General features: G+C 50.6%; 1 long non-coding RNA gene across 1 annotated transcript; it reads right to left on the bottom strand.

Annotated features, from left to right (window-relative positions):
• Positions 1–982: 982 nt before the first annotated feature.
• Positions 983–8,619, bottom strand: LOC139603073 (uncharacterized). The gene is made up of 3 exons (XR_011683564.1): positions 8,575–8,619; positions 7,282–7,445; positions 983–1,693 (listed from the first exon to the last, which is right to left on the bottom strand). It is a non-coding gene; the product is annotated as an uncharacterized lncRNA (long non-coding RNA).
• Between the last annotated feature and the right edge of the window lie 4,139 nt (positions 8,620–12,758).

Below are 12,758 nucleotides of genomic sequence, written 5' to 3'. Positions count from 1 at the left end.
AGGAAGGGGCTTGCCCGAGATCAAAGCCCTGCCTGAGGAGCTGGGGGGGCTCGGAGAGGGAGAGGAAGGCAGAGAGGGTTGGGAATAAAAAGATGGAGAGGCCGGAGGTGCGGATCTGAGGGATCCGGAGCAGATCCCTCAGATCCCTCAGATCCAGACCCGGAGCACCAGAGCAGCCAAGGAATGTCCCTGTCGCCAAATTCGGTGCTTTTCCCATCCTGCCACTCCCAGATCTGGGAATCAAGGGCTCGGGAGGGCAGGGACACAGGCAGGTGTCCCCACTTGTCACGCTGGTGGGATGATCTCAGGAAGGGACAGCCTAAAGTCCATCAGTGCTTCCCACACATCCCCAGATCCAGAACCAAATCCCAGCTCCTGTGGGACACCAAAGCCAGGGCCAGGGCCTTGGGGACGTCCCCAGGCTGGGATTTCTCCACCAGCAGGAAAAAACCCATTGGGAGCAGGAGGGAAGGTGCAGCTCAGGGGAGAATCCAGGAGCAGATGAAGACGTGCAGCTCTCATCCCTCCCCAGCTCCTCTTGGAGATGAAATCCCTTCTTCTTTTATGAAGGATTTCTCAAGTTTAGTTTGAAACCACCGAGGAAGATTCCCTGTTTGGAAAAGCCTCTGGCTTGTGCTGGGTTCACGTCCCGAGCTGGGAACTGGAGGACGCTTGGGGACATCACGAAGAGGAGCTGCAAACAGAGCCACGAGGAGAAGCGATCCCACTGCTTTTCCACGGCCGGGAACTCCAGGATTCTTGGACAATTCCCTTGTTCTGACCCAGAGATGGGGCAGCTGATGCCTGGCAGGGAATCCCAGAGCCCTGCTGCCCCTTGGGATGCAGGAAAACCCCAGGGAATGCTGGAGTGGTGAAGATTCCTCAGGCTCTTGTAACTTTGGGATTTTATTTTTTTTCCCCCAGAGGATGAATCCCAGCACTGCTGCAGCAGCTCCACAGCCAAGGATTGCCATGGAATAAAGCAAATTCCCAAATTCAGGCCTTTTCCTGGGAATGGCTCGATCCAGCAGGGAGGGATAAAGAATGAACACCCCCAGGGAAAGGTGGGAAGTGCTGGAGAGGGGCTGGAAGAGCAGAAAAGGGGGTGCCCCACAAGGAGATCTGGTGCGTCCCTGCTTGGGAATATCCCAGGGGATCTCTGGGAATTCCAGGGCTTCATGGTTTGGTTTGGAAGGGATCTTAAAACCCATCTCCTTCCATGGGCAGGGACACCTCCCACTGTCCCAGGCTGCTCCAAGCTGGCCTTGGACACTCCAGGGATGGGGCAGCCTCAGCTTTTCCAGGAACTCCTCCCCAATATCCCCCCCAGATCTCCCCTTTCCCAGTTTGAAGCCATTCCCTGTGTCCTGTCCCTCCATCCTTCATCCCCAGTCCCTGCCCAGCTCTCCTGGAGCCCCTTCAGGCTCTGAGCTCCCCCTGGATCCTTCTCCTCTCCGGGGGAACATTCCCAGCTCTGCCACATTCCTGGCTCCAGAGCAGCTCCTGGAGCATCCCCACGGCCTCCTCTGGCTTTTCTCCAGCAGTTCCTCATCCTCCTCACTCCAGGGAGGGGCCAGCAGGATCCTCCAATTCCAGGGCTGTGCCCATCACCCCTGGCAGTGTCTGTGCCTCCTCCTCGTGCTGGATTTTCCGCATTCCGCTCGGATCCCGCCTCAGCGGCCGCCTGTGGATCCTGGAATCATTAATCCCGAGTGCTGCGAGCGAGGCACGGCGCACTTGTAACCGCGGGCCGCTAATTAGGGCCCTGTAATTGGATACAGCGCTCCCTGCAAATCCAATTACCTGGGATTAGAGCCGTGCCGCGGCTCCGGGAGTGGGTGAGGCCAAGCCAGGGTCCTCCCCATTCCTTAAACTTTATCCCAGGAAAGCTGGGAAGGTCTCCAGCTCCTTATCACAGCCCCAAAATCCTTCTCCCCATCCCCTTTTTCCTGCCGAGCTGGGAAGGGTCTCCAGCTCCTTATCACAACCCCAAATTCCCCCCCAAATCCTTCTCCCAATCCCTTCTCCAATCCCAGGGAGGCTGCCAGAGCCTGCCCAGATCTATAAAGATTAAATAACGTATATTTTTATAAAATTATATATTTAACTTCACTGCACAATCATCCCCTTTTATTATCCACAGATAAAACCTGGAATTGTTTCCCGAGGAGAACGAGGCAATTCTGGCTCTGCTTTTATGGAGTTTTGGGCTATAAAGTTGCCATTCTGGAGTTTCGGAAAGGAAAGGAAAGGAAAGGAAAGGAAAGGAAAGGAAAGGAAAGGAAAGGAAAGGAGGAAGGGAAGGAAAGGAATCACATCCTGCTGTGCTGATGCCTCTCCTAGGACAGGAGGGAACAGATCCGAGCAGAGGGAAGCTCAGCCCCCGTTCTGCTGCAGGCCCTGAGTTTCCCCCTGCCCCAAATCCCCCTCTGGGGATCCAGACCCCATCCCGGGGCGCCCATCCCGTGTCCCAGAGCCCCCAAAGCCGCGGCAAAGGCTCCAGCCGCCCGCCGTGCCCAGGCTGCTGCTGCCCTCTGCCGCGGGGAGGCCGCTGCCGGGGAATTCACTGCTCCTGTCGGGAATGCTGCTTTGGGAATTCACTGCTGCTCCTGCCGGGAATGCTCCAGCCTGGGAATTCACTGCTCCTCCCGGGAATGCTGCTCTGGGAATTCACTGCTGCTATCGGGAATGCTGCTCTGGGAATTCACTGCTGCTCCTGGGAATGCCCCAGCCTGGGAATTCACTGCTGCTCCTGTCGGGAATGCTGCCCTGGGAATTCACTGCTGCTCCCGGGAATGCTGCTCTGGGAATTCACTGTTCCTGCCGGGAATGCTGCTCTGGGAATTCACTGTTCCTGCCGGGAATGCTGCTGCTCTGGGAAAGGCTCCTGTCAGGACCCAGCTGCTCCCAGCACGGCCCAGCTGCTGTGGGAACCATGGGCGGGCTCTGCACCCCAAACAAAATGCTCTGGATCCCAGGACAAGGATGTTCTGGGATCCAGGGTCAGGGATGCTCTGGATCCCAGGACAAGGGTGCTGTGGGATCCAGGGTCAGGGATGCTCTGGATCCCAGGACAAGGGTGCTGTGGGATCCAGGGTCAGGGATGCTCTGGATCCCAGGACAAGGATGTTCTGGGATCCAGGGTCAGGATGCTCTGGAATCCAGGGTTAGGCTGCTCTGGATCCCAGGACAAGGCTGCTTTGGGATCTGGGGTCAGGATGCTCTGGGATCCCAGGACAAATCTGCTCTGGGATTTAGGATCAGGATGCTCTGGATCCCAGGACAAGGCTGCTTTGGGATCTGGGGTCAGGGCTGCTCTGGGATTTAGGGTCAGGATGCTCTGGGATCCAGGACAAGGCTGCTCCCCCCAGCCCAGCCAGGCCAATTTCCCAGCCCAGCACAGGGAAATGCTGTGCAGGAGCTGCAGGAGGGATCCATGCCCTGGGGATCTCCCAGTGCCAGGAGAGGCAGAACTGGGGCACAGGGACACAGCGAGGGCTCCAGGGGGAACCGGGAGAAAAGGGCTAAAAACCCCTTGGGGCTGGGAAACTCCTTCAGCTGAGCCCCCTCGGGAGGGGACGAGCCTCATTCCATGAGTGGGACAAGGACACCGGCCCCCACAGCAGGGACAGGACCAGGGACACCCCCACACGGGGACCAGCACCCCCATCCACACATCCCGAATTCCCTCTGCTCCCAATCCCATCCAGCACCCGCTGTGCCCATCCCTGCACGTCCCTCCAGGCCCTATTAACATAATTAATTAAGCCTGTGGATGATCTGATTATAAACGAGGCTAGATTTGATTTCCCCTCTTAATTAATCTGTATTATTTGCACAGTCATGGGAAATGTCTGCTGGGCTAAGGGCACAGCCCGAGGGACAGGAGGTGACACTTTGGGGACACCAGCACAAGGGGGACACAGAGGGGACATCACCCAGTGCCACCACCCCGCTCCGAGCTCCAGGCAGGGATAAAAGGCACGGGAAAATCCCTTTGGAGAGAGGGATGGGGTTTTTTGGGAGGTGCCAATGGGATGAGGAGGGTGGGGACACAGGAGGGATTCAGGGATCGTCCCCTCCCGCCCTGCGAACATCCCTGGAAATGACAGGAAAAGCAAATTTGTGTTCCCAAACCAGCTGTGGGTCTGCTGGGAGATAAAACCAGCACTGGGAGAGAAAAGAAACCATGGGAAGGATTCCACTGATGGGTGAAATGGGAAAAGAGATTTGATTTCACAAATAAAGTTTAGGTTTGCTGAGAAATGAAATTAGACATTGAGAGATGAAAGGAACAATGGGGAAGAAAAAGCCCTAAATTCTGTAAGAATTAAAAGGCAGGGTTGTACATTAGAGGGAAATCTTTGGGATCAGGTGTTCTGGGGAGTCTGAACCTCTCAAGTACCTCAGAAATGGGGAAAAAACCCTAAATTCCATAGGAATTAAAAATTAAAAATGAAGGTTATACATTAGAGGGAAGACTTCAGGAAATCTTTGGTATCAGGCATATCAGGGAGTCTGAATCTCTCAAGTACCTCAGAAATGGGGAAAAAAAAACCTAAATTCCATAGGAATTAAAAATTCAAAGGGAGGGTTGTACATCAGAGGGGAATCTTTGGGATCAGGTGTTCTGGGAACTCTGACCCTCTCAAGTACCTCAGAAATGGGGAAAGAGAGAAGGGAAATGCAGCTGGGAAATTGGGATAAAAAGGAGGCTGCGTCCTCCAAAAATGGGAGAAACCCCAGGGGAATGCCCCATGGCCTCTGCCTTGATTGGAATAAAGTTCCAGGACTGCTCTGTCTCCTTTTTGGCCACAACCCTCTGGTGTTTGTGGATGGATTTTCCTGGCAGGAGTGTCCAGGGCCGGGCTGGGAGGGTTTGGCAGGAGCTGGGGCAGGGGAAGGTGTCCCTGCCCCGAGGCTGCCCAGACCCAGCAGCTGCCGGATTTTCCCTGGGAATAATCCTGTGAGATTTCCCTAATCCCTGAGTGACTCATCTGCCTGCCCCATGCCTGCCCTAATTACCACAGCCCTCCTCAGGCCCTGTTTTCCAGCAGAACATTCCAGGCGTTTTCCTGCTTCTCCACACCTGGGAACGCTCCCTATTCCCACTACCTCCCAAAAATCCTCATTTTCCAGCAGAAAATCCCTGACTATTCCTGCTTGTCCACACCTGGGAATGCTCCTTGCTTCCGATTATTAGCCCCCCAAAAATCTTCATTTTCCAGCAGAACATTCCAGACGTTTTCCTGCTTCTCCACACCTGGGAACACTCCCTGCCTCCCTTTCTTACCCTCCAAAAATCCCCATTTTCCAGCAGAACATTCCCAAATTTTCCTGCTTTCCTAGATTGGGGATCATTCCCTGCCTCCCATTATTACCCCATAAAAACCCTCATTTTCCAGCAGAAAATTCCAGAGTTTTCCTGCTTCTCCACACCTGGGAACATTCCCTATTCCCATTATTAGGCCCCCAAAAATCCTCATTTTCCAGCAGAACATTCCAGAGTTTTCCTGCCTCTCCACACCTGGGAACACTCCCTGCCTCCCTTTACTACCCCTCAAAAATCCCCATTTTCCAGCAGAACATTCCAGACTTTTTCCTGCTTCCCCAGATCTGGCAATACTCCCTACTCCCATCAGCTCCCAAGAATCCCCATTTTCCAGCAGAAAATTCCTGACTATTCCTGCTTCTCCACACCTGGGAATGTTCCTTGTCTCCCATTACTACCCCATAAAAATCCTCATTTTCCAACAGAATGTTCCAGAGTTTTCCTGCCTCTCCACACCTGGGAACACTCCCTACTCACTTCACCTCCCCAAATCCCTGTTTTCCAACAGGCCACTCCAGGAATGAAGTTATTTCCCAGGCAGGAGCAGGAATTCAGCTCCAAGCCCGATTTCCCCGGAGCTGAACCCCTCACAAAGCTCCAGCATGAAGCAAAACGTGGCCAAGCTCCCAGGAGAAGCTCCCGGAGCCAAGAAATCCAAGAATTCGAGGAGAAGCAGATGTTCACAGGCAGAGCAGGGAATCCTTGCAGCAGGAAAGGGAAACGAGGGGAAAATGTCCTCACTTTTTACTGGTTTGGGGAAGATTTCCGCAGGGATGGGGTTGGAGTGGGGAGCTGGGGAATGGAATGGGGAACTGGGGTCTCAAATTGGGATCTGGAATGTGGAATCGGAGTCTGGAATGGGAAATTGGGGAATGGAACAGGAAATTTGGGGTCTGGAATGGGAAATTTGGGTCTGGAATGTGAAATTTGGGGTCTGGAATGTAAAATTGGGATCTGGAATGTGGAATTTGGGTCTGGAATAGGAAATTGGGGAATGGAGTGTGAAATTGAGGTCTGGAGCATGGAATTGGGGTCTGGAATGGGAAATTGGGGTCTGGAATGGGAAATTTGGGTCTGGAATGTGAAAATTGGGGTCTGGAATGTGGAATTGGGGAATGGAATGGGAAACTTGGGAATGGAATGGGAAATTGGGGAATGGAATGTAGAAGTGGGGTCTGGAACGTGGAATTTGGGTCTGGAATGTAAAATTTGGGGTCTGCAATGTAAAATCGGGGTCTGGAACATGGAATTGGGGTCTGGAACATGGAATTGGGGTCTGGAATATGGAATTGGGGCCTGGCTAGGGAAGGGCCACTTCTCCAGGGGTTTTTGGTGGGAATACCTGGAGATTTTCCACCTGCTGGATCAACGTGCCTGCACTAAAGCCACACAACCCCACCACGGGGATTTGTTTATTCCAAAAGGCAGAGGCTGAGCTGGCTGGGATGAATCCCAGACCCTGCTGCCAGGATTGCCACCCTGGGAAACCAGGGCACCATCTGCTCTGCCCCAGCCCCTGCCTCTGCAGGAGATCCAGGAGCTTTTCCCAGATTCCCACCCCAGCCCTGGCAATCAAGGACACGAGGGCAGGGGATGCTGGCAGGCTGTGGGATAACCAGGAAAATCCATCACACCCCTCAGGAGATTCCCAATTTCCAGCTCCTGGAGGGATTTTTCCCTGCTCTGATTCCTGGATTGATTTTTTTCATCTTCCACCCCAGAGCAAGGAGGCACAGAGGAATTCCCAGGAATTTTCCCAGGAATTTTCCAGCCTTTTTAACAGGAGGGAAAGGCTGGAAAAGCAGGAGCCAGGGAAAAGCTGCTGCCCCTCTCAGGGAGCCTCCCGGGCCTGGCTCCAGCCCCGAGCAGCTCCAGGCTGGCTCCTTTCCATCTCCTGCTGCTCCCTGACAGCCATTCCCAGGGAAAAAAGCTGTTCCTGGATGTTTTACCTGCTGAACAAGGCGGGCCTGGCCCTCCCTGAGCGGCTCCTGCCTTGTCCCCATCAGCGGCGCTACCCTGAGAGCTGAGGGTGGCACGGTCCCACTTCCAGCAGGGATTTGGGATGGGATCCCGCTGGATCTTCATCCTCCCAGCCCCTCCTGGGTTCCTGGACCTGGAATGGTTTAAAGCGCTGGGGTTTGATCCCAAAGCTCCTCCCAGAAGTGGAGAAAGAATTTGACAAAAATCCGGAATATCGGGAGGTGCAGGGGGTGCTGTGGGGTGGAGGAAGCACAGGGAACCTCTTCCTCCCTGGATGGAGCAGGAACTGGGATCAGCACTGCTCCCCTGCAGGGTGTCCTTCAGCTGGAACACTTCATCCCAGCTGGAAGCCTTTGTTCCACCTGGAACCCCCTTATCCCAGCTGGAAGCCTTGCTGGAACCCCTTTATTCCAACAGGAACCCCTCTATTCCAGCTGGAACCCCTCTATTCCAACAGGAACCCCTCTATTCCAGCTGGAACCCCTCTATTCCAGCTGGAACCCCTTTATTCCAACAGGAACCCCTCTATTCCAGCTGGAACCCCTTTATTCCAACAGGAACCCCTCTATTCCAGCTGGAACCCCTCTATTCCAACAGGAACCCCTCTATTCCAGCTGGAACCCCTCTATTCCAGCTGGAATCCTTTATTCCAACAGGAACCTCTCTATTCCAGCTGGAACCCCTCTAATTCAGCTGGAATCCTTTATTCCAGCTGGAATCCTTCCTGGAACACCCTCGTTCCAGGTGGAATTCTTGTATTTCCTGCTACAGCCCCTCTATTCCACCTAGAACCTCTTTACTCCAGCTGGAATCCTTGCTGTAACCCCTTAATTCCACCTGGAACCCCTTAATTCCATCTGTAACCCCATTATTCCATCTGTAACCCCTTTATTCCACCTGGAACACCTTCATTCCATCTGTAACCCCATTATTCCATCTGTAACCCTTTTATTCCACCTGGAACCTGATTATTCTTTCTGTAACCCCTTAATTCCACCTGGAACCCCTTAATTCCATCTGTAACCCCATTATTCCACCTGGAACCCCCATTATTCCATCTCTAAACCCATCATTCCACCTTTAACCCCTTTATTCCCCCTGTAACCCCATTATCCCACCTGTAACCCCATTTATCCCACCTGTAACCCCTTTATTCTTTCTGTAACCCCATTATTCCCCCTGTACCCCCATTTATCCCACCTGTAACCCCATTTATCCCATCTTTAACCCCTTTATTCCCCCTGTACCCCCCTTTATCCCACCTGTAACCCCCATCCCAGGTGCCCGCAGGCAGCAGCTGTCCCCACTCCCCCCTCGAGGGTGACACTTCCCATCCATCCCTGCATCCTGCCGGTTGCCATGGCAACGCTTTGGGAAGCAGGGAGGTTCATTATCAGTTTCTCTATGGAATTAAAAAAAAAAAAAAGAAAGAAAAAAAAACCCTTGGATGAAATTTTGTTGTCTCCCCGCTGTCTGAAATGTCCCGGATTTGTCCCTGACCCTTCTGTGTCTGTGGATTTATCCAGGTCCACTTCCCAAAGTGAATTTTCTGAGGGTTTTATGGGAATTCTGAGGGATTATGGGAATCCCCGGGATCAACCCATCCCAGCCTCGGGAATAAAGCACAGAGAGCTGGAAATAAAATCCCCTCCGGGCCATTCCCAGGGCTGGAGGAAAGCGTGAATTGTCGTTAATTAAACAGCAATCAAGGGAAAAAAAACCTTCCCCATGGGCTGGGATCGATCCTGCTGAGCAATTCCAGGGAGGATGCAGAGCTGCAGGATGAATCCCAGAAATGCAGAGCAGCAGGTTTGTGAGTCAGGCAGAGGGAGGGAGGTGAGAAAACCGGCAAGGAAACGCCAAACAAATGACAGATTCCCATTTTTTTTCCCCCAGTTTTTTGTGGCTCTACCAAGGCCCCTTCCCACGCAGGCCAATCCCTCTCCTTCCCGAGATTTTCAGGATCCATTCCCACCCTGCTGCCGTGTTCCCTGCAGGATGGGGCTCCAGGGATGCTCCACAGCTTTTTTAAAAGTCACTCAGGAAGGGGGAGCTGGGGAGAAAGGGAGAGCTGGGGCATCACTGATCCCCCCCTAGAAACACCCACCAGCCTGGAAACCCCACCCTGGGCAAAAAGGCCTGCCTGGAAAAGCAGGGAATCAAATCCCCCAGGAAATGGGGCCTGAGGGATCGTCCCATTCCCCCAGGAAATGGGGCCTGAGGGATTTGATTCCCTCAGGAAATGAGATCTGAGGATCGTCCCATTCCCTCAAGAAATGGGACCTGAGGGATTTGATTCCCTCAGGAAATGGGATCTGAGGGATCGTCCCGTTCCCTCAGGAAATGGGATCTGAGGGATTTGATTCCCTCAGGAAATGGGGCCTGAGGGATCGTCCCATTCCCTCAGGAAATGGGGCCTGAGGGATCGTCCCATTCCCTCAGGAAATGGGACCTGAGGGATTTGATTCCCTCAGGAAATGGGATCTGAGGGATCGTCCCATTCCCTCAGGAAATGGGACCTGAGGGATTTGATTCCCTCAGGAAATGGGATCTGAGGGATCGTCCCATTCCCTCAGGAAATGGGATCTGAGGGATCGTCATTCCCCCAGGAAATGGGATCTGAGGGATCGTCCCATTCCCTCAGGAAATGGGATCTGAGGGATTTGATTCCCTCAGGAAATGGGATCTGAGGGATTTGATTCCCTCAGGAAATGGGATCTGAGGGATCGTCCCATTCCAGCCCTGTCAGGGCAGGGACACCTCCCACTGTCCCAGCCCCGTCCAACCTGGCCTTGGGATCCAGGGGCTGCCACAGCTGCTCTGGGAATCCCCATTTGGGATTTGGGGATCCAAAATCCCGATTTTGTGGCGCAAAATTGTGTGGGCATCCCAAATGTCGGGATTAGGAGATGCCCAGATCTTGGAATTAGGAGGCCCAGCCAGAGCCAGAGCTCGTCCCAAGTGCAAACTGGGGCAACACCCAAATCTGTAAAGTCCCTGCCCTCAGCATTCCTGGGTGCCCTTGGAACATCCCTGTGGAGGGAACAGGGAACGTTCTGAGCGAGGAGGAGGAGGGAAAGAGCAGGGAAGGAGGAGGAAAGGAGCAGGGATGGAGCAGGGAAGGAGCAGAGAAGGAGCAGGGATGGAGGAGGAAAGGAGCAGGGAAGGGGCAGGGATGGAGCAGGGAAGGAGCAGGGAAGGGCTGGGAGAGGCCCTGCCTGGAGCTGATCTGTGTGGGCAGGACAAACCTGGTAAAGAAAATTAAAATGGGATAAAATGATTTATTATCTTTTATTTCAGAGCATCCTGGGCTGGTTGGAGGCTCTGGAATGAGCTGATCCTGATGGTTCCCCCCCTCCAATTCCAGCCTGGAATTCTCTGAAGTGATTCCTGCAGCTCCCACTGTGCTCATCGGCCTTAATTGCTCCAAAACCAGCATTTGAAGGGATATAAATTCAAAATAAAAGATAAATTAAAAAAAAATTAAAATATAAATTAAATAGAAATAAAATAAGTAATACCCAAACCCAGAATTTTAAGTGATATAAAGTAAATAAAATATTAAATGTAAATTAAATAAAATAATTTATAACAAAATAAAAATTAAATAGAAATAAAATAGATAAAATAGATTAAATTAAATAGAAATAAAATAATATAAATTTAATTCCAGCACCAGCAGCTGCCTGGATTTTGGTGGAAAAAAAATTATCCAGAGGAAAAACTGATTCGTATCACACAAGAATATCTCAGCTCCAATTAAGGGCCTGCTAATTTTTTTTTCCTAAATAGCCTTTAATTAGCAGGACATTTCACTTTTAGGAGCAGTAATTAAAAAAACCCCAGACATTTGGAAAAACAAACAAGAGTTTGGTGTTAAAAAAGAAAAAAAAGGTAAAAAAGAGTAGCTGGAACTTCCAGTCTCCCCTCCCAGGGGTTTTATTCTCTCACAGCCAACAGGGATTAAAAAATTGTTCTGGAGTGGGAAAAATCTGATAAATGTTGGAAATCCAAAACCCATTTGCAAGGAGGAGATTTCTCTGATGGCAGCAGAGCAAAGCTGATCATTATCAGTGAAAACCCAGGGAAAAGAAACATCTGAAATTAATTTGAATAAATTAAAAAGCTCAACTTCTGTGAAAAAAAATCCAGGAAAAAAAAAGCACCTGAAAATGTTTAAATTAATTAAATAGAACAACAGCATTTCAGTGCTAAAAAAGGAGAAAATATTGGTATTCAGGACCCCAAAATTCCCCTATTTTCACCCCAATACAATTCCCCCATTCAGGTGCTGCCAGGTCAAGCTTTGTCCAGAAAAGTTTTGGCAACAGCTCCTGGGAAAGGTCAGAGCTGCTGTTTGGGTTGTTTCAAGGTAAGTTTCCACTTTATTTTTTTTTTTTAAGAGATTAAAGAATTTTTAAAGAATTTTTTAAAGAATTTTAAAAAATAATTTTTAAAGAATTTTAGAAGAATTAAAAGAAAATTTAAAGAATTTTAGAAGAATTTTTAAAATAATTTAAAAATAATTTTTAAAGAATTTTTAAATTTTAGAAGAATTTTAAAAGAAATTGTAAAATAATTTAAAAATAATTTTAAAAGACTTTTTAAAGAGATAAAAGAAGAGAATTGTTCCTTTTTCCCTGCTAAAAAATCAGCTTTTCCCAGCAGCAACTCCAAACCACGGGGGCACGAACTCTTGGAGACAATTAAACTCAATTAAAGGTGATTATTGACCATGAATGAGCTGCAATAAATGCATCGAGAGGCAGAGGAAAAACAGATTTTTACTGCAAGAACTTTATTGCACCAGGTTCAAGTGCTGAGCCAGGAGCTGCGCCTGGGGCACAGTGACACCCCCAGCTCCTGGGGACACCGGGACAATCTGCATTTCCCTGTCTAATTAAGGCTGGATATGATAATTAGGACATCATAAATCAAAGGGGGGAATTAGGGGGACAGGGGGAAGAATGTGAAGTTATACATGGAGCATTTAAAATTTGGTTTATTTTATGGTTCTTCAGGAGGAGTTGGGGTTTGCGTTCAGCTCAGCACCGTCCCCTCTCATCTGAATTCCAGAATTTGTCAAATTGGTTTAAAAACCAGGATACCTTTGGCTAAAAATTCCATTTTTTTTCTCTCTTTGCAGAAAGGTCCGTTTTTATCGACTCCTCAGGCTCTGAGGGTGGGAGGGGAAGGCAAAGGGCAGAATTGGGATTTCAGCACCATTTCCCTCCCTCCTCAGGGCAGCACCCACCCCAAAAAACACTTCCAGCTCTCCTTGATCCATGGAAAAATCAGAATATTCCACAGGGAGGAGGGGATTCAGCACAGCCTGGAGGCAGGGAGGGTTTGGGGAGCTCACCTGAGGGACTTTGACAAGCACTGACATTTTTTTTTCTGGGTCAATTTATTAAAATCTCTGCCAAGGCTGGAATTCCTAAAATCC

This window comes from Agelaius tricolor, unplaced genomic scaffold (genome assembly GCF_023055355.1).
Source record: "Agelaius tricolor isolate 1412-34295 unplaced genomic scaffold, bAgeTri1.0.p SCAF_36, whole genome shotgun sequence".
Taxonomy (NCBI): Eukaryota; Metazoa; Chordata; class Aves; order Passeriformes; family Icteridae; genus Agelaius; species Agelaius tricolor.
The sequence above is the reverse complement of the archived record's forward strand: the minus strand, read 5'-3'. Positions and strand labels throughout refer to the sequence as shown.